Here is a 22,811-nt window from a genome sequence, read left to right on the forward strand (position 1 = left end):
AGCTGGGTAAATACTGAAAAAAGTTCAAATGAAAGAGAAAGAAGACGAAAAGGTGGGCAGCATCATGGATGAGTGTTTAGCATGTTGACTTCACAGTTCTGAGGTTCGGGGGTCAAACCTCAGTTCTGGCCTCCCTGTCTGGAGTTTGAATGTTCTCCCCTTGCTTACAAGGTTTATCTCTGGGTACTCCGTAAGACTCTAAACTGTAGATGTGAATGCTTCTTTGCCTATTTGTGCCCTCTAATTGGCTGGTGACCAGTCCATGGTCTACCCTACCACTTGCCCAAAGTCATCTAGGATAACTCATCCAAATGCTTTCGGTTTTATGTCATATGAGTTTTTGAGGTTTCACTGGTGAACTAGTTTGTGAAACAGTGTGATAATGTCAAATAGCACAAGAAGGCCCAATCAGTTACTGCCGCTCTACCGTGCAAACAAAATGTTTGCTCCTTAACTAGAAGAAGATATAATGACATAAGAAAAACACAAATGTGGCATGTTTAATTAGGATATGAGAAAAGAATTGCTGTAACAATACTGTAAATGGATTCATTTTACAGATAGCTGATTCAACAGGGCCAAGTCAAGTCAGTGAAATCACGGCTGAGAATGTGCGCTGATGATGTGGGAGCCGCAGATGTGATTAGATTTGATCTGCAAAGAGGTCACTGCAGATATCCGGAATCCATTACCATGGGAACTGTTGCACTGTTGTTGATGGTCGTCAGGGAAACCTGGCTCAATTCTGGCCCATTTCTCATTTTGTCTGACTCACTTGTTCTGTACTGTTCTCCTGCAAATTGCAAATGTGTGCAAAGAGTGTGTTCAGGATAACTGCAGATCACATGGCGATCTGGGCATAAAAGTGGAATTAGAGCATGTCCACCATTTTCCATATTGCTTGTCAATGATTTACCCAAGTGTAGCCTTTTTGTGCAAAGTTGATATATTACAGTATTTAAGTGTAAATAGATTTTGTTCTAGCCACTAATAAGTGTGATCAAAATAAAAGAGAAAATAAATACTGTTCAAAAAACTGTACTTGTCAAAATACCATTTACATGCATCTGATGGCCACGCCAAGAGTCAAGTGAGCCGACTGTTTTCACACTAAGCCAAACATTTGGCACCTTCATGGGCCACGGCAATATGTGAGAATTAATTCTCCACTCTGAGAAATGGGTTTTCAGGCCGCATGCGCACAATGCTCCATAAAATTAAAGGCCCATTTGGTTAAGATGGCTTTTGAGGAACATAAACCGAAAATGCACAAGTGAGTGGAAAGACACCGTCGCAGACCAGTGGTTCTCAACCTTTTATTGGTGATGTATCCCCTGTGAAATATTTTTTTAGTACCCCCTAACCAGTGAAAAACATTTTTGGTTGAAAAAACAAACAAAAACAGTGTGGTGCCATCGTTGTCTGATTTATTAAACTTTGGAACTTCATTTGTGCAGTGTTTTGTCTTGAACTATTTGGAAATCCAAAAAAAAAATATATATATATATATTTAAAAAATTTATAAAAAAAGGGAATAAATTAACTTAGTTACAAATGAAGATTTGTGCACACAAAAAATATCATCACCATTAAGTGTCCTCCTTTGGGATTATAGAAAAGATCTGCTCTCAAAAAGAAATCATTGATTATAAATAACATTTTCAAATGATTGACAGGCGATTTTAGATGGCATATGACAGTTTGGGTCGAACCATTCTTGTTTGAAGAAGTTTTTAGGACAATGAAATTGAATTGCCTACTAAATATACATTTTATTTTATTATCTTAGATTATCCTGAAATATTTACGTACTATAACAATTATTTTAAAATGGAATTAACTCAATCTATTGTTAGGTATTTATTAAATAGATTCACACTTTCACATTCTGTGAGTAGAGTTGTTTGTTATTCAGCAACACCAAACTGTATATCAGCACTATTAACAAAAAGATAGCAACAAAGGGAGGATGGTCCAAAATAATTGATGCATTTAAATTATTCTAAAAAAAAGTATGCCATCTACTGGGACTACCTGTGGCAAACACATTTCTAATTATGTACTCTAAGTATTGTTTTTTTCCCCCCACTATTAATATTCCAGAGACATGCTACCCCTGACAAGCTGCTCATAGAGAAAATCCAAGATTGCATGAATGATTTGTTGTCAACACTCTGTCCTGTGCCCTAATGAGGTTGTTTCCTCTGAAGTAAATACAGAAAGAAAGAAATCGATAAGCTGTTGCATAAGATGTTTAACATCTTTTATTTCTATTTTAGGACTGTTAAATGCCAGCAATTGCTGGACAAGTGACCGGGTCAGTGAAAGTGGGTTGGATCCACAATGAGCAGTTATCAGTCAATGAGCTGAAGATAGACTCTTTGTCGCCCACACAGCTGGTGAAAAAGGACACCTTAGGCCCACCTTGGCATCTGATATCCACCGTGTGCATGTGCACGCTTTATATACAGTGCTGTAAGCCTGCTATGTGTGCATACTTGCGGCAAGGAGATTCAGATGAGTGGGAATAACAGATCTGACACTCGGTTCACATTGCAGATGAAAGAAACATACTATTCTCTCATCTCACAAGACTGTGTGGCTGAGACGGGAGTACTGGCAGCAGGGAAGAAAAAAAACTTTCGGTGCTGCCGCTTCTTCAGCCCTCAGCTAACAGGAACTGAATGATATTTGACCTTTCCACAAAAGTGAAGCGGCTTCTACTGTTATTCCTCTTGGGAGAAAATCCCAACACACTTCCATCAAAAGGCTTACTTGGGCTGACGGTAACACTGCTTGCAAAGTAACAGGCGTATGAGACAATTCTGATGCTTTTTCAGTATAGTGCAGTAGTAGATCATGTATGGCCATAAATTCGCCCCATATTTATTAAATGCTTCATTGATTTATTGGATTTTTGTCTGTCTTCTCTAAGCCCTGCTTTTCTTTCTTATTGCAACATACTATTCTGCTACATTTGTACATTGTTGCTTCTGTCTCCATGTTATTACATTCACTTTGGATTAATAGTCTCCCGAGTCCCATTTTAACACAAGACATAATACAGTCTATTGAAATAACTCTATTTCTTCCCCTTGTTGTGAAAGGCTAAAATAAATCATGTGTCACATACAGGGCAGGTCTTTTCCGTTTACAACCACAGGAGGGCACTCTTTGGACACAATTCATCACGTTTTTGACATATGGCCTCCTTTCACAGCCACAGCTGCTGAGACTTTTTATTCTACCATCAAGAGATTGGTGATTTGGGATTAGTTTTTATTTTTGCCTGAGAAATATGATTGTTTAACTTGCATCCATGATTAGAAGGTTAATGTGCAAAGAACAATTTGTAACCCAGCTGATTAGGTTTGCTGGTATAAAGACAGCCATTTAAATTTTACTTGAATGCAGACTGGCCTCACGATGCTGTGGAATTGTAACAATTTCCTGAGAAGTGAATGTGAAAAAACATTTTCAAGGGATATTTTTCTTTTTTTTAAGTGGGCAAAAGGGATTTACATATACAAGATCAACAACCAGCATTAAATTACCAGTGTGAACAAAAGCCAAAGAGAACTGTAGATCTCACATTACCAACAAGACTTCAGCTTTATTCTGATGCCTCATCCATTGTTTGACAGAGAGATAAACAGGCTGCGGCACTCAATACAAAATACTCATAAATTACTTATTACTCATTATTATGTATATAACCCATTATGGTTCACCTTACTTTTTTTTTTAATCTATTGGAAAACTGTACATCATCATTAAACACATGTCGAAGCTTATTCAGTATTTGTTTTCTTACTAAAGACCGGAAGCAGTGGAAAGTTGTTGGATCTTTGTTCATTCAGGGGGCTGGTAGTTGCCCGTGTTTGGCTGTTTTTCATAAAGAGAATAAATCAAGTGCAATGGTCAGCTGTGTTGGCAGATAAGATACATGAATCATTTTATTAAAATGACTAAAATCAGTGTTTCGTTACTGAAAATAGAGTTTTTTCCAAAATGTACATACAGTGTGAAGAAAAAATATGTGAACCCTTTGGAATTTCTGCATAAATTGGTCAAAAATGTGGTCTGCCCAAGAATAAAAAGAGTCTGCTTAAACTAATACAGTAACATTATTTTTTCTTATTTTTATTGAAAATAAAGACGTGAACCTTTGCATTTAATAACTAATAACTAAACAAAATGAATAATCCTCCTTTGGCAGCAATAACATCAACAAAACATTTCTTGTAGTTGGCGATCAGACATGCACAATCATCAAGATGAATTTTGGACCATTTCTTTCGACAAAACTGTTTACAATTCAGCAAACTTTCCTGAGATGTTTGGTGTGAATTTCTCTCGAACTGACAAAAAAAAAACATCAGCCCTGGCAATTTGACTTAGGCCTGCCTGCCGGCCTGGCCCAACCCAGCCCAACTCCTGACCACACCTGCCTATCACGTAGCTCTGCTACTGATTTTGATTGGTTCAGTTTGCTATATTGTAAATGGATTAATGGGCTGCTCCCTCTAAATTCTGGGCCGGATCTGTTGGGGTGAAATTGAGGAAAATTATCATTAAATAGCATCACATCTGCTCCAAAAGATGCTGGCCCACCGGGCATCTGCCCTGTATTCCAGGTAGGCAGTCCAGCCCTGCCTGAGGCCATGCCACTGGGTCTCAATGGGCGGAGGTCAGAACTTTGACTGGACTACAGCAGAACATGTATTTTTTTCTTCCGAAGCCATTCTGTTGTTGATTTGTTTCTGTGATTTGTATTATTGTCCTTTTGCAACACCTGTCCTCTTTTGTTCGTCAGCCAGGGCACTTCTTTGATTGGCTACATTCCGTTTAATGTCACAGTACACAGAGTTATATGACTTGAGAGTATTCAGCTTTCCCCACATACTAAGCTTTTTGGTCGTAAATATTAAGCACTTGTTTCAGACCCTATTGTTGGGGATTCATGCAACTAGCGCAAGTTGACCCTTTACTACCCTCACTATCACTGAATGGTTCAGGGTGTGTTTTTTGTGAGCTGGGATGGAAATTTGCATAAAAATCACCAATACTCTTTGATCCACTATCCTATTACAAAGCACCCTCAGACGAGTACTGATTAATTAGATGTCTGAATGACTAGTACATATTTACCTAGTTACAGTGTGGGGTTTCTCATGATGTGATGGATGAGCTCCGAATACGCTGTCATGTTAGTATGTCTCCAGGAGATGATGGATGGGAGACTCTGATTCAACTTGGAGGTCAATGGCCACTATATCTAATGTACAGTAAGCAAAGGGAGAACACGAAATAGCCATTTCTTGTGACAACCTGGATTCACATGCTTTTTGACGCTCTGAGCTATTTCCAATATCTTGGGGTTTTTGTTTGTCTTGGGCTTTTTTTTCTCCCCTATGTCACTTCTTTTGGAATTGGGAATACTGCATCTTGGCTTGAACAGTTTCTCTTTCACTTGACTTTCTTTTTTCTTTCATATTTTTTTGAGCAATTTCCATCTGTAATTTCTAATATCTATTCTGTCCTGAGATAATTTTATTAAAATTACAGGATTTCTCCACTGCAACACTGGTGGGGTTTTCATCCAATTGTTTCGAACTTTTTAAGCAAATGTACTGAAAAGGCGCAAAATGGACATGTGACTTATGCCCGTTCCCATCTGTTCTTCTTTTGCAAATATTGAGAGGGGACTCCGCCGCTGTAGGTGGCGGTATCAGTGACGTGCTGTCAGGATAAGCAAGGTAGGCACTGCCTACCCCAGGCTAAAATGAAAGTTTAAACCGTTTGCCTTTTTCCATTGATTTTAATTATTTCTTTCATTCCAGAAAGCCTACACTACCTATAGGTTTAAAAGTGACAACATTTGGTGATTTTCATACCTCAATTAAAAATGAAAAATTTACTTTGTCTGGCCTGCAGGTAAAAATGCTGCAAAAATTATCCTCCTGAAGGCACACCGCTACTGTGCTTTTCCCAGCCCTGTCCGCGTAGCGATGTGTGTTCGCGCATGCGTAGTCAATTTCCCAGTACAAAAGTCCTTCACGCAAATAGGAAGATCGCTACACAGCCTTTTTACGTTGCTGTATTGTTTCTACATTCACACAGTGCATTTGTGAATTCAAAACAAACTTAGTGCACAGCAAAGAGGTAAAATGATGCCACTCTGGAGAATATAAAACTATTTTCACGGCTTTTTGAGGATAAACGTCATCTTTTGAAGGATGGGAGACCAACGCCTTAGCTACCGGAACTTCAGCAAAGTAAGGGACAAAGAATTATTCGTACTTTTCACAAAGAATGGTGCAAAAGGAAAGATTGGCTTTGTGGATATGCTTTGATTAACTGGCTGTTTCACTTTACATGGTGTTTGACATTGCTATTGCTAGCTTGATTTTGTGAGGAATTTGGCTGTTTTACAAGGAGATATTCACTTTATTACAATCTTTCCGGGCGGGTATGAAATTGTCAGTTATTCGTTGTGCGGCAAATGGGAGGCAGAGTGCACTGCAATGTTAACTGTGGCTGGCAGTAGTGAGAAAAAAAGATTGCGGAGCAAAAGAGAGTAATAATTTTTTTGTTTTATTTTCTATCCATACAGAGGAGGCATATGTTAAAATAGTTTAAAAGTATGGCATCTTGTATCTGAGTATCAAGTATCTCGAAGCCAAGCTGAGTGTAACCTTTTTTGGGAAATGAAAATATGGTCACCCGAGGATATGTTGTACACTCGCCTACTTCCACAAGAATTTGTAATTGGTGTGTGTGTCTGCCTGCCTACCCAAACCTAGAGCTCACTGCACGTCACTGGGCGGTATACACCATGGAGATGTGACCCACCAGCAATTTAAAAGAAGAAGAAGAACAGGAAGCGACTGCGGCGTGCGGTGACATCGTATGAGTTTGCTTTTGTAGTTCTTGATAAACAATAGCATTTCTTTGCTGATTTCCATCTAAATTAGCAATAATATTCGCTTCTTTAATTAATTCCCAAAAGATTTCAGTTTCGTCGTCCCCCCCAAACACACATCTTTATCGTCCGACATTGCTTTGTGACTACAAACGTACATGTGTCATAATATCCGGTCAAAATGTGCGACGTGTATCCGATCTTGTCAGCGTTTATTCGCAAAACCAGTTTCCTTTTATGGATACAGTTCAAAATCCACCCCGTCTAAGCGTAAAAACTTTTTTGAATTTCTAGCGTTTCCATACAGTTTTATTTTCGCATTTCTTGAACATTTGAATAAAAATGGGTGGATGCAACCCCACCTATTCTCAAATGCCACAACTACAATAATTGCCCTACGGGACATAAAATTAATTTGAACTTGCTTTCTGGGTTATTCTGAGAAATGGTAGACCGTCCTGGGCAGCAGATGGTGACACAGTTTGATAGGCAATTTTTCCCCCCTCTAAAATCAATAACCATATTTAACTGTTTCCAAAATGTGTATATATATAATACGGAGGGAAAATACACAACCTTAATGAGCTTGGTGCTGTTGTTATTTGTGTGTAAATTTATTTGAGCTGCGAATAATAGTTGCAGTGACTGCTACTGGTTTGTAAAATGTTGAAACCCTGATGCAAATAACAGCCTTTTATACCCTTGAAATTGTCACAGTTGCGGAGTGGAGGACCCAAATGCAGGGAAGCAAGAGAACCACGGCAGGGATGCATGTTATACTGAAAACGATTTATTTAACAAAAACCACTAACAGGTGAACAAAACCAACAATGATCTGAAAAGACCAAAACTCAAAGTAACAACAAAACACCAGTGGTGACAGCGACAATGATCCAACAAGGACTGAACAAAACCAGGGAACTAAATACAAGCCAACTGACGAGACAACGAGAGACACCTGGACAAGACACAAGTGGCTGGGGGAGATGATTGGATGACACAAGGGAACAGGATGACGAGTACAGGTGCAAACAAAACCTTACAAGTCAGACAGGACACCAATCATAACAGAAATGTATCAGTTTCAATTAACAGTTGATATAATAATTATTTTTTTTACCTGGCAGAATGAACACAATACAACTTAATCGAGTTCAACACTTCATCTTATGACAGTACGTCTCCAGTAACAGTTCCATTATGGTCGTTTCATTTTGAGCCCTCAAGATACCTAGCCTGGAAATCAGGCTATTCGCTGTAACCTGCGGATGAGTCTGGTCATTGTCGACGTATTTCTGAAGCAGAGCAAACCTTACCGAACAAACAGTGAAAAGATCCAACCAGCAAAGAGCAGACGTGATGTTCCAAACATTTTGCACAAGTGAATTGAGACTGTTGTGCACTAGCTTAGCAGCATTACACACTTGTTGTATAAGATACTTGAAGTGGCAGAGAATTCGTCAGGACGCCTACAGACACCCTTTGGAATCAAAGTCCTATTCGTGAGGGATTATTGTCCGAAAGGAGTGCCCCATCTGGAATTCTGTGTCACTTATTTTTCCCCTGACTAGATTTATTTTATAGGCCTTTTATTTATGTATTCTTTTTAGCAAATTATAACTTTTTTACTAAAGGTTTTATCGAGCAAAGTGCAATACCATAGTGGGCAGTATCTAGTTTGACTGTTTTGTAGTTAAGTGGTTGCTGTGAAGACCTTTTTAAAGAATCATTACTGTTTGCTGTGAGAATCTTTTTGAGAATTGTTCGCTGTGAAGACTGCTTTTCATGCGTTGTTTTTTATTGATATTGCTACACTGTTCTGTACTTTTGCCCATTGCCTTGCTTGGCATTTCTGTAATAAAGAGTCCTGCATTTTCTATGTGACCCTCATGTTCTGCTTATTTGGAATAACCTGTGCTTTAGCATGGTGAACCAGTTGAGATTGCTGAGCAGTGGTTGTGTCTCATTTCCAATCACTACACATCACTTATTTTCATACACTTTAACAACAATTTCAACTTTTGGGCTGCTGGGAAGGGAAATAAGAGACCTTAAGTAGACACTTCTTTGTTTGTTCCCATTTGAAAATCCATGGACCCATTAATGGCACACAATGTAGAGCAAATTGCGTCATGTGAATACTATCTATACTGTAAGACATGCTGTAGTAGAAAAATGCACCATGCAGTTGTTTTTAATATAACACAATTTGCAGAAACCTTTGAAAAATAAAATGCACAGAATTCATTATCGTGTTTCTTTTATGTAGATCGAGCAAGTGGTAGAGATTATTTACTCTCACTGACTTCTCAAGGCGATCCGGGCTTTGATGTGGTGCAATGCAACATGCACTGCATAAGTACCAATCGTGTTTCCTCTTGAATTGCTCGACACTCTTAAATGAGATGCAACATAAAGGAGGGCTCTTGCAGATCATCATGTGATTGAATGGCAGCGTGCAAGTACATGAGTGCCTTTTCATGCTGAGGTGGTATTCATTGTAAGAGAAACATAAATGTGAAGTAAAATGACTTGTAAAATGAATCTGCTAAATGCCATGTTATGTACAGTGAGCATGTTTTAGGTACAACACAGTATTTAGGCTGTCCAAAGAACAAGGGTTGGCCCTAGAAAAACAATGACATTTATATTTGAGGTGTCAGGTGATTACATTTTTTAATAATAATTAATAGTATGACTTCAATAGTTAACTCACGATTAATCGCAAATTTTATATTTGTTCTAAATGTACAATAAAATGTACAATAAAATATTTTTGCGACATTTTCATACTCTTGTTAGCAAAACAAGTGAAAAATGTTAAACTAATACAAATATGGCTGCATCTTTTAGGCATGGATACAGTAATTTCATAATAACTCATACAATTTAGTTACAATTAAAAAGATGTACTGTACTATAACAAAACCAATGTGATATTGATTTGTGTTGAGGTCATTTTTCTGCCACTAGTTCGCATTATTGCATTGTAAGAGGTTGGTGACAGCTCAGTGCATTTTTCTTTTCCTATTAAGAGCTATCTAATCTTTAACATGAAGTAACTTGTGAAATTCTGCAAATTTTTAAAATCGTAAAATACAATTTGACCCCAGTCTCCACAAATATATGCATTAATATTACATTTATTACTACTAAATTTTAACATGGACGTGTCTGCTGCATTGCGATTAGAATTCCCCCAAGTAAGGGGCGGTCATTAATCGTGCTTTAAAATTTTTTTTGTAGCGTTAAAACAACTTTAAATTAACTAAAAATAAACGCACTAATTTTGACACCCCTAATTTATATGCTAGATGAATACAACTGTGACCTATAAAACTTGCGAAGTGGAGAAATACACCTTTAGAGACACATTCTCCCAAACTACCTTTGTTAATGTATTTTAGCAAGCTCATGTACAACTCTTTTTGCTGAAGAAATCAATCAGCTCATGAGCGGCAAATGTAGTCATTTGTTGTTGCTATGATGAATGAGTTTGAGTTTAGTTTATTAAAAGGATAGTGTGCAGTAACATTAAGAAGATGGCGGCACCAGATTAACAATGCTAGTTTCCATCTGTTGTCCCCATAAAATAAGATAACAGAGCAAGTTAAAATTACATACAAACAACATACAAAGTGTCAAATACATAGTGTTCTATCATCAAATTACAAGTCTTAAAAAGTGCGGAATTATAAAATACAACAACAAAATCTACAAGCATAAAATGCACAAGTCACTGAGGTAGTAGTCTTAGTTATTGTCGCAACAGCAGTTATACTTTTAGCTGGGAGACAGAGTGCACTGCAACGTTTACTGTGGCTGGCAGACTGCGCACTGTTGACGATGGCCCAGAACTTTAGCTGAGTGGCAAGTGTTGAGCTGCCGCAACGGAGGCGACGGGTACAAACCCCGCTCAAAGTAAGAAAAAAAAGATTGCGGAGCAAAAAATGTAAGACTTCAAAAGAGAGTAATGTTTTGTTTTTTGTTTTTTGTACCCATACAGTGGAGGCATATGTTAAAATAGTTCAAATGTATGGCATCTTGTATCTGTATAGTATTGTTGTACACTCGCCTGCCGACACACACATTTGTAATTGGTGTGTGCGTCTCAATTTGCGACTGCCTGCCTACCCAAACCTAGAGCTCACTGCATGTCACTGATTGACAGAGATCGTGAAATCCTTGATGATGATCGGATATGAAAAAAATAAGTAAACTATATTGTTTAAAATGAGGCTAAACTGCATATTATTTATAAGACAGGTTTCAGACTTGTCTTGAATAAATGCCATTGCACACACACCACATTAGTTACCCTTTATCTCACAATTTCAACAGTACTTACACTGTGGCTACAGTACATCTGTATAAAGCCACTAATGTTACTGAGACAAGATACAGCTACAAATGAAAATGGTAATGACGACAGTATGGTAGTCATTTATGGCTAATTTCCTTGTCCCCTCCACAGGATGATTACAGTTCTGAGTGAAAAGAGAGCAAAACAACACGAGAAAGGCTCTAATCAAAGCAACAGCCTGCAGAAAAGATTTGAGCAATGTCACACTAGTAGCAACCGGCATTGTTACCCTCATTTCATCTCTTATAGTGCAGTCTTATTATCTAGTCCCATAGGCAAGATGGAATTGTTGTTGACGTCTACATTTGAAAAACTTGCACTCTTATTTAATCTTATATAATATTTATTACTACAATGTACACCACAGCATGAAAGTATTTTCCCAAAGTAGATCCACCATTTGGAGTGTGGTGTTATTGCTTCCGTTTAGCCTTCAGCCATGCAATGCTATCAAGAAACTAATGCACTTTTGATGAGAACTTCTCAAGTCTTTCCAGCAAAGAGTGATAATGCTACATGTTTTTGGCAGTAACTGCTAATAAAACCTTGGCAACTGATGTGCATTTGATTAAAGCAGTTAACATCCACATGCTGGAAGCATTTATTTAAATGTTTCAAATCTTGATTGACTAATGTCTTTGACCTTATTAAAAATTGAGCATTTGCAATATTGAGTATTTGATGCAACTCAGAGATTGGATTCATTTCATTGTGCAAGTCTATCTAACGGTACCAAATGTCCACAAAGTACATACAACACTAACTGAAAGAAAATTCTCATGAATCAAAAAGTGCTGAACGCCAAATATTTAATAAAAATGAATTGAATGAAATCCCTTCATAAGTGTCAACTACTGCAATTTGTGTCAGTGTGTCCTTTCTCTCCCCCTTGGGTGAGTCAGAGTAAACATTTTTTCCACCTGTAACTTCAAAATGAAAAACTGACACTGATGCAGGAGAAAAACAAAAGATGGGGCATGATACTTTAATGATAGGCATGGTAAAAAACAAAAAACACAACAACAAAAGTTAAAAAGTCTAGAAATCCCAAATGCCCAAATCTGGTCTTCGAGAGCCCCTACCCAGCCTGTTTTCCATGTCTCCCTTCTAGTGGAGTGCGATACTGCAAATTTTGGTATCGTGCTGATACCAAGTAAATACAAGCCCAGTATTGCCGATATCGATACTTTTTGAAAATGATGGTAGAATTATAATTTGTTTTACATTAAGTTAGCTGTATCATCAAATTTTTTATTCACAATAAATATTCAACCTTTAAGTGTTTTTGTGTTGTTTCCTTTTTAAACAAAGGACAAAATTATCAATGTTTCCCCCCCAGAAACATTACAACCATAACAAAATGTTTTTTTTTTACTTTCTTTAACAAAGTGCACAAAGTGGTCATAGGAAAAAATAAATAAATACTTTATCATATACTGTTCAGAAACTACAAATACAAAAAAATAACTAAAAATTCTGCCTTCATCATTTCTTTTTTTGTTGTTGTAATTCTTTATTCATAACTTTATACACTTTCACAGATGGGTACAGTTCACACGTGCACAAATATGCACTATCATCAATTCTTCATCATCAATTCTTCTGTGAAAAAAAAAACCCATCTAAAAAAAGAAAAGAGAAGAAAAAAAACAAACAACTTAAAACAAAATAAACAATGTACATCACGAACATTAGGGAGTGAATGTGCCATTGTTTTCAAATTATCCTAATTCAAAATGAAATTGGGCTTTTTGATTTTAATGTACCTTAATAATTTTTCCCAACAAGTCTCAAACCAACTGTGATTCTGATTTACAAATGCTTTTAGGCCTTTCATTTTGTAAATGTCCATTATTATATCCCACCATGCTGACAAATTAGGGCTATCCGGTGATAACCATTTTTTGTTATAGTTTTGTTTAGCTTGGAATATTTATCTTTTCTACTCCAATCCTGAGGTAGACATCCAAAATAAACGGTTTTCATTCCAAATGGAAAGAAACATTTAAAAATGTTTTGTTGTGCTCCATGCACTTCCTTCCAGTACTGTCTAATGTCATCACAAGATGTTAAAGATGATCATGCAACAACAAATATAAAACATAAAACAACATAACCTCCCAAAAAATATTTTTCAAGTACAATACTGTGTGGGTTCATGCAATCTACTACAAAGATGAGATGCTAAGTCACACGACGGCACACGATCGAAACACAGGAGGGGAGGAGGGAGAGCGGGAGCAAGTCTGCCTGTTATGTGTTTGACCAAACTGCAGCAGTGCATAAAAGAGCCAAACTGAAACTAAACTACTCGATCGATATTATAATACCAGTATCGATCCGATATCGATACGGACTTTGTATCGATAATATCGATATTTGGATCAGAATAGGATTTGTATGAGCAAAAACTTGTGAACCGACTCACTATTTCATCATAAGTTCTGTTTCACCCGCGTCATGTTGCCTTGCCTGCTTCTGCTTCTCTACTCTCCTCTCTGCAGTGTTGGGGCGTGGCAGAGCCTTGTCTCCTCACCTGAGTCACATACTTGCAGGCTATTTAGCCACCTTCTTCCTTTGTTCTGTGCCAGAAGATTCCTCGGTCAAACACACAGTGGCTCGCCATCTTGCTGCCTATTCCTCCTGCCACAAGTTCCAATCTTGAGTTTTGTGATTCTGTTTTATTAACACGAGTAAGGTGATTTTCTGTTGCTACTTTGTTACCCGTCGCATTTTTCTGAATAAGGTGATTTTTTTTATGCTTCTTTGTTCTCTTGAATTATCCCCTAAGTAAAATGATTTTGTGTTGTTACTTTGGGCAAAATACATTTCTTGCACCTGAACTCTGCTTCCTGGGTCCTGACGTTTTTGCCTCACGGCATTTAAAACATATTATGGTTACTACAAAGTGAGGTTGGACCGAGGAGGTCTAAAAGCGTTTTCCTCATTTAGCGCCATTAAGCTGTAGTGAACAGAGACGACAACGTCATTTGTTAATTAAATAAATAAAAATTATTGGCACAATCATTTTTTAGATTTTCAGAGTTTGACGTGGGCATACAGTAGTAATGGATTTTCATATAGCATAACAGAGAATTAATGCATCTGTCACATGAAAATGTACGTGAAAATTAACGATTTATTCATACACATATATTTTCTGAGTTCAAAAAACGTATTTGAAAAATAGTTCTTCTTTTGAGAACAAAAGCATCGATTTGAATCTTAATTAGGCTGTTTTGTCAATAGATTTCAAATAAATAAAAAATATAGCAACTTTTGATCAATCCATATACATTTCAAACTATTTCCCTCTCAATTTCACCCCAAAAAATTATGTATTGATGTAAGCCCCACCCATTTTGTTTGTTTGTTTGATCACGCCCACTTCCAGTTTTGGACCCGCCTCCTCCGATTACAGATACAGATAATTTAGATGGTTGAACAGATACAGATAGTGCTGTACTCGCTCATTCCTAACTGCCTTTCTCTGTGGCACACTCACTTCTGCATTTAGTAGCTTTAATTGTAAGTCTTACATTGCTGGCTTGTTTAGTTTGGAACTTTAACACCTGGCCTGGCCGGTTGCTATCATTATTCATTAAATGAACCAACACTTCTTGACCAGAAATCTTACCATGTAACAATGCAAATCGTCCTTGGTAGTCATTTGTTGCTTCTGACTGCCTCTCGTCAGGTGAATGGTAATATATCAACAAAACTTTTCAGTGGTACATCCTGAAATAATGATTCTCTAAACCTTTTACAGCACGTATCACCCCCCAAAAATATTTCTCAATCCAAGTACCACCATAATGACCAACATTAAAATACAGTAGCGTAGCTGGCCTAAGTTTTAATTTAAACAAAAATAATAAAAATAAGATTTAGTGTTACAGGGGGAATTCCTGTAAAGGGGCCAATAACCCTGTAACCCCACCATCCCCACCACCACCTCAACTGCCACTGCAGAAAATCTGTCTTTAAAAAAAACAAAGTGTTGCACACCACACATATGCCTGATATTACTGCTCTGGAGCTGTGGCACCCCCAAGGGAAGTCGCCCGCCCTTGGCGTAACTGTCATCCCCTGGATAACGGCTATGTGGCTGCAGAATTGGACAGCAGTAGCTAAAGACAACAAATATTCCAGATATGCAGTAATTGAGTGCAGACATACTGGCAGGATATCATATTACTGCTCCTTACTTGGTATATATAAAATGCTTTATATATAAAGTACATTCATTGTTCCAAAGGATAGAAAAAACTATCTCCAGATAAGGGTATATAACAACTTAAGCATTGTCAACGGCATCGCTAATGTTTTTCTCTGAATATCAGAAGGGAAAAATACATCTTGAATGCAGTTTAAAATATCTCAAATAAGAATCATTTTATTTGCGAAGAACCTCCAACTACCTTTTCCTCCCCCTCTTTATCTCTCTCGCTTACATTTTCCTGCTCCTGCACATGCAGCAACAAACAGCCCTTTGACACTGCTGTACAAAAGACGATGGCATTCAAGCATGGATAAAAAGGTCGTTAGCAGCATCAATCTGTTTGTATGGGTCTTTCATGTTCCCCTGAAACCTCTCAAGCTAAAACTCTATTTCAGATAAGGAGTACACATGTGACGTATCTAATGAATGCAAAGCCTAATAGTCCTCCAAACTCCTCTGCCCTCGAGCTTTGCTTCTCTGTTTACATGTTAGGGCCTTCCACCATATATTCTATCCAGGAGGTCTTGTGAACTGAGAAAATAGTTCATTTACCGGAGAGGGCAATCAAAGATAACGTCATGAACGCACATAAATCCTCTCTGTTTTCTCAATTATAACTATAAATAAATGTCCACTTTATGGTTTATGTTTCAGTTGGAGCTAAATCAAACACAGATGTAATCAACACTGAGTATATGTTCTGATTTGGTGAAAGTCACATTTCAAAATGTCAGACAGAGCCCACCAAATAAACTTGCAAAGTTGAATCCCAGCCTATTGTTAGCTGGAAAACCATGGAATGTCTTGGTAGGTACACAGCCATAGCCAACGTCCTGTGTTTTTCCTTCTTTAAGATAAAAAAAAAGGAAATAAGGACACAAAACTTTTTGGTGTTTTTTCTCTTTTAAGACAAAAAAAGGACAGTTTTTTTGTCTTAAAAACGATAAAACACAGGACGATATGATTTTTTTTTAGCCAGCTATAGCCAACATAGCACATTTACTATTAGCTAGCACCAAGGTTACTTTAGTTAACGAAAACAAACGAAAAAACTAAAATTAAAAAAAGCATTTTCGTTTGCGAAAATGTCCTTTGTTTTAGTCTTTGGGGATGATTTTAAGTATATTTATTTTGATATTAACCGTAATAAAGACGTTTGAAAGTGTGTCACACTGAAATTATGTCATCTGGCAGCAGCCAATAGAAAAGCACCTTCAGATGATGTCACTCCTAGGCAACAAATTTGCCTATTTGACTTTTGGCACCAATGGCTCGGCTCGCCTGCTTTTTCATTTAACTCAGCCGAAATGCAACAGTGGGTAAGAAATGTGTAACTTTTTTAATTTTACCATGGTGTTTATTAAATATTGCACACAAGTAATACATATTTTAAAAAACAAAAACCTAAAAAAACTACGAAAACCAATACTGAAACTAACTCAAACTAAACTAAAATCAAGCATTTTTTTCACAAACTAAAACTAATTAAAATAAACTAACAGAACCACCCTGAAAACTAATTAAAACGAACTAAATTAAAAAATAACTAAAATAAAAATTCCAAAATTATGATAACCCTGGCTAGAACTACAATAGCCAAGTCATTGCAACCTTTTGTCAGTAATTGACTGATTACAACAAAAAGTATAATTTTGCACAATTAACTTAAAAGTATTGCATAGACAACATGTCTAATATCAATTTTCACACCCTCTACAACATTTATTTACCTTGGTTGTACAAATCAACAATTTACTTCAAAGTACATATAGGTATTTAGTGGATTGTAATTCATCATTGTTTTTCACTGTCAATAACAGGCTACATCCCACTTTACACTAATTGGACAAATATTACTGTATCATTATTAGAATATGCAACCTTGCAATCTTCAGTTTTATCTATCTATCTATCTATCTATCTATCTATCTATCTATCTATCTATCTATCTATCTATCTATCTATCTATCTATCTATCTATCGATCTATCTATCTATCTATCTATCTATCTATCTATCTATCTAGCTGTCTAGCTGTCTATCTAGCTATCTGTGTAGAACAGGTAAAACAACTGGATCAGCGGACAGAGTGAATGAAAAATGAATGGAGACATCAAGGCATTGAATGCAAAGAGAGGTGAAGAAAGTGTGAACTGGGAAGAGTGGGTTGAAAATGGTTAGTTAAAGGGGACTTTACTTGTTTCAGCGAGCTGACTGGCTTTACTGAGGGCATCAGGGATGAAAGTGGGTTTCTGGGTCTAATCCAAGCTCATTAAACACAGAGGCTGCCTCTCCCACAAGAAGCTCAAGACCTTGGTGACCGTGATAACCCTGAACAAAGGCTAAACAGTTTACAGCAAGCAGGTCAAACAGTCTCAAGGGAATGACATTGTGTGTGGTTCTTAAATGGTTGATGTTAGTCTCTATGTAATGGGTCACAGTTTGTCACACTTTTTGTTTTTGTTTTGATGGTTTCTTTAATAAATGTTTTATTTATTTTAGATTCCTTTGTGATGAAACAATCCTCTGAATTTTGTTGGTGATTAGAGACACATTCTTGTACTTGGTTGTGTAATTGTTCATATACTGAGGAGAGACACTGATGTCAAAGCTGTATGGGAGCAAAAGGGCAAAGTGGTGTTTTATTACTGTTTCATGGTGTGATTGAGATTGGAATTTCAGAAAATATATTTTTACTTGCACATTGCCAATAAGGACAACGGTTGCCAAGTGGTTAAGATAGCCACCTGCTACCGTGGGGACCCTGGTGAAGACCATCCCTGGAGACATGACTGCGGTGTCCTTAAGCAAGACACCAATAAATTAAACTGCTCTCCGGGCTCTTAAGCGGCCCCCCAGGTCTGTTGTGTACTCATTGATTATTGTTTGACTAATTGATCATACTGCACAAGACTCTAATATTAATATGTAGAACAAGTTTGTGTTTGCATATCCTTAAAACAACAACAACAGAGGTTTGTTTTATAGTATCCAAAATATTACATAAATTTACAGTCCCTCACAAAAGTGAGTACACCCCTCACATTTCTGCAGTAATTTAATTACAACTTTTCTTGGGACAACACTGAAGAAATGAGAATTTGACACAATGAAAAGTAGTCAGTGTACATCTTATATAGTGTACATTTATTGTTTCCTCAAATTAGCTCAAAATACAGCCACTAATAGCTAAACCCTTTGCAACAAAACTGAGCATACCCTTAAAGGGAAAGTCAACCTTCAAAATTTCTTAACAATAATATGTTATATATGACCTCACTAGTCTAAACATGACGTTCTGATTAATATAACATTTGTGAAATATGAGTTATGCAGCAAAATCCCACCGTTTTTGTCCATCTCAGGGGGCGGCCATTTTGTCACTTGCTGTCGACTGAAGATGACATCACAGTTGCTCAGGGCTCAGGCAACGACCAATCACAGCTCACCTGTTTTCTGAAGCTGAGCTGTGATTGGTTGTTACCTAGGGTTGCCAAATTGTTCAGAAATAAGGGACACAAGGGAGATGAGAGGTGGAGCTATCGTGAGATGCTGTGACTATCGCAAGACCTACAGCGAGACCGGGAAACCCCAACATAGCGGCGCCCTGCTGCTAAGATAGAACTAGCTCTATTATGCTAAACAAATCCGAATTTAACCATCATATATCTTGGCTTTTCTCTTCTCTCTCAGGCAGATTTGGAATACCACCCAGCGTGGAGGACCTTGAACGTTTCATCGAAGGATATTTTTACAGCTGCGCGATGGAGGATCCTTCCGTCGAGAAACCTTCGAAGAAGAGGAAAAATGACTCAGCGACGGACACGGACGACCTAACCACTACGGATGTTTCGGTCAGTATGCTGGAGTCCATAAATAAAAAACTCGATGTCCTCTGCCTCATCCGCGAGGACGTCAAAGAATTAAAGGTAAGCTTGTAATTCGTCAGCCAACAGGTAAGTGACCTCCAACGAGATAATGCCGAGTTACGCTCTTCACTCGCGGCTGTTTCAGCCGAGTTAGAAACCATTAAAAAGGAGAATAAAACGCTAAAAGAAACTGTTCTGGATGTCCAATCCCGTAGCATGTGGGCTAATTTAATATTCTCAGGCATATCTGAGAATACCTCTGACAATCCAGAGGTTGAGATAAAAAAAATTATGACGACGTCGTTAAAACGGGAGCTTAAAGGGTCCTCATTTGGAATGAATGATCAATTCCCGAGAGAGATTAATGAGCGGTGAAAGGTACTGTTTCCTATAATGAGACAAAATAGGCAGGAGGGTAAACGGACTACGATAGTCGCTGTTCTAATTGGCATTGGTGGAACTAAACTTTGTTTGATTATTAGATGTAAACATATACTGTATATGTGGTTATAAAACCTAAAATATGAATACTCATTATGTTTAGGCTATATTATAAATATAATATTAATACACAACTATATCTAAAGTATATTTAAACAAAAAATCTCGCTTAGGTTACCAGTTACTGGTGTATTGTTATGTTTAATCCCCCGCTAATTTCCTTCACTTTCACCTCCCTACCCGTTTTTTCACTGTTATATTTACTTACACGTTACCTCATATTTTACACAAATTACATAAATCACCTAACCACTTTGATTCTATCCTATAACATGCCAGTATTGACAAATGGCCTAAACAGATATATACACAGGACTGAGTCTATATTGTTTGTATGCATAAATTAGTTCTGGTTTCCTGGAATGTTTGTGGCGCTCGCTCACAGGCAAAAATAATAAAAACTTTAGACCATCTCTTAAAATTAAAAACAGATATTTGCCTCCTACATGAAAAACCCACCTACAAAAATCTGAAGAAAAAATACTTATTGATAATAATTTTAGTCAAGTGTACTCTGCCCCTTATAACAGTAGACAAAGATGAGTCTGCATACTCATACATAAGAATTTATTCTTTACTCTAAATAATACAATAACAGACCCAGAGGGCCAATACATTATTATTCAGGTGACTATATTTAATAAAATATATACATTTGGTAATTTATATGCCCCTAATAATGATGATCCGGCCTTTTTCCATGATTTTTTCTCTCAGCTGTTTGAATTAGCAGCGAACTCTACTATTATTATTGGAGGAGACTTTAACACAGTCTTAAATAGGTCGTTCTAATAATACAACATGTATAAGGCGATTACAATCTACTAAAGTAATAGGGGAATATATGGATGATTTTGGCCTCGTCGACAGCTGGAGACTTAAAAACCCAAATAAGGAGGAATTTACCTTTCCTGCTGTGCACCGGTCTTTTTCAAGAATTGATTTTTGTCTTACAAATAACTCTATTGCTGATAAAACTGTTACAAAAATACATCCTAATATTATTAGCGACCATGCACCAGTCTCCCTTTCCCTACAAGTTCATTATACCTTTAAACCACCACCGACATGGCGTTTTAACATCTCACTGCTAAACGACGCAGAGTTTGACAAAATTAGAAGAAAAGAGTGGGCAGACTTTTTGGAAATAAATGACTCTCCAGACCTATCTCCATCTCTTCTCTGGGAAGCTGGGAAAGCAGTAATTAGAGGTAAAATTATATCATATTCATCTTATAAAAAGAAACAGGATCAAAATTAGAAAAATACTTGGAAGATAAAATTAAACAACTGACGGATGAGTACGCAATAAACCCAAATAACCAAATATGGACTGACTTACAAAATACTAAATACTAAAATAAATATAATACAACAATTGAGATACAACAACTTTGAATATGCTAACAAATCAGGTAAATTTCTTGCAAACCAACTTCAACGCAATCGGGAAAAATCTCTTATAACGGCTATTAAAGGGACAACTGGTGAATGCACACAATCACCAGAAGAAATTAATCAATTATTTTTAAAACTATTATCGCAACCTATACTCAGAAACTAACAAGCCTAACCCTGAGCATATTGAGGGATTCCTCAGTAGGTTAAATATACCTCAGTTAACTACTGAATATAAAGATATGTTAGATGCGCCACTTACTATAAACGAGTTGTACAGTGCTCTAGATAGTATGCCTAATGGCAGAGCACCTGGCCCGGATGGTTATCCGGCTATATTTTTTAAGCACTTCTGGTTAATGCTTGCTCCACTATTCTTAAGAGTAGTAACAGAAATTAAATCTAATGGTTACATACGGCCACACATGAATACAGCAGCAATTAAACTTTTATTAAAACCAGAAAAAGACCCCACCCTTCCATCAAATTACCGTCCGATTTCACTAATTAACACTGATATACAAATTATCACTAAGGCTTTCACATCTAGACTAGAAACAGTAATCCCGACAATCATTCATAGCGACCAAACAGGCTTTATTCAAGATCGTCACTCTACTAATAATATTAGGAGGCTCTTTAACCTTATTAGGATGTCACAGCGGCATGATAAAAATACAGTTATTATATCATTGGATGCAGAAAAAGCTTTCGACAAAGTTAACTGGTCCTTCCTCTTTGCTGTTTTAAATAAATTTGGCTTTGGGAAGACATTTATTCACTGGGTCAGTATTATATGATTCTCCTAAAGCTACAGTTACTACTAATGGGGTTATATCTCAGAGTTTTACTCTACAGAGAGGCACACGACAGGGATGCCCACTGTCCCCTTTATTATTTGCAATATTTAGGTGTTGCGCTTGCTCTGTTCTCGCAGGGATCGATGGCTCCCCTCTTTGATGGAGATTTTCATGCATGCCAGATCCACCACACCAGCATCTATCGAAACTCATACACAATCTGTTTCTTCCTCAGGTCATTGAATCGGTGGAGGCTGGTGTCTGTGGATCTCACTCTGCTTCGTCTGTCCTTCCTTCCTTTCCTCAGTCTCTCCTTTGGTCTCTTGAGGTCTCCCTGATTTGTTGGAATTTAGATGTTTCTGGGGTTGGTGAAGGACTCTGGTTGGTGGCCCGGGGGGTGGTGGGTGGTGTCTGGTCGGTGCTGGATTTTGCTTTCCTTTCTTTTCTTTGGTCCTTCCTCTGGTCTCCTGACGGCCTTACGACTCTGGCTGGAAGTGTTCGGTTTAGGTGAACGGTATTGGATTTTTTAATAGGTTTTTGGTGAACTAATGAATACACACACACTCACACACACGCACGCACACACGCACATACACATACTCACCCACATTAAAAAAAAAAAAAAAATAAATAAATAAAAGAGAGCAATGATGATGACATGTCAAATCGGTAAAATTACCAAATGAACAATACTGAGGTCTAAGGAAAAAAAAAGAAAAAAAAGAAATAAGGGA

The sequence above is a fragment of the Leptonotus elevatus genome, chromosome 8, assembly GCF_054856555.1.
Source record: "Leptonotus elevatus isolate MCC_2025b chromosome 8, RoL_Lele_1.0, whole genome shotgun sequence".
NCBI lineage: Eukaryota > Metazoa > Chordata > Actinopteri > Syngnathiformes > Syngnathidae > Leptonotus > Leptonotus elevatus.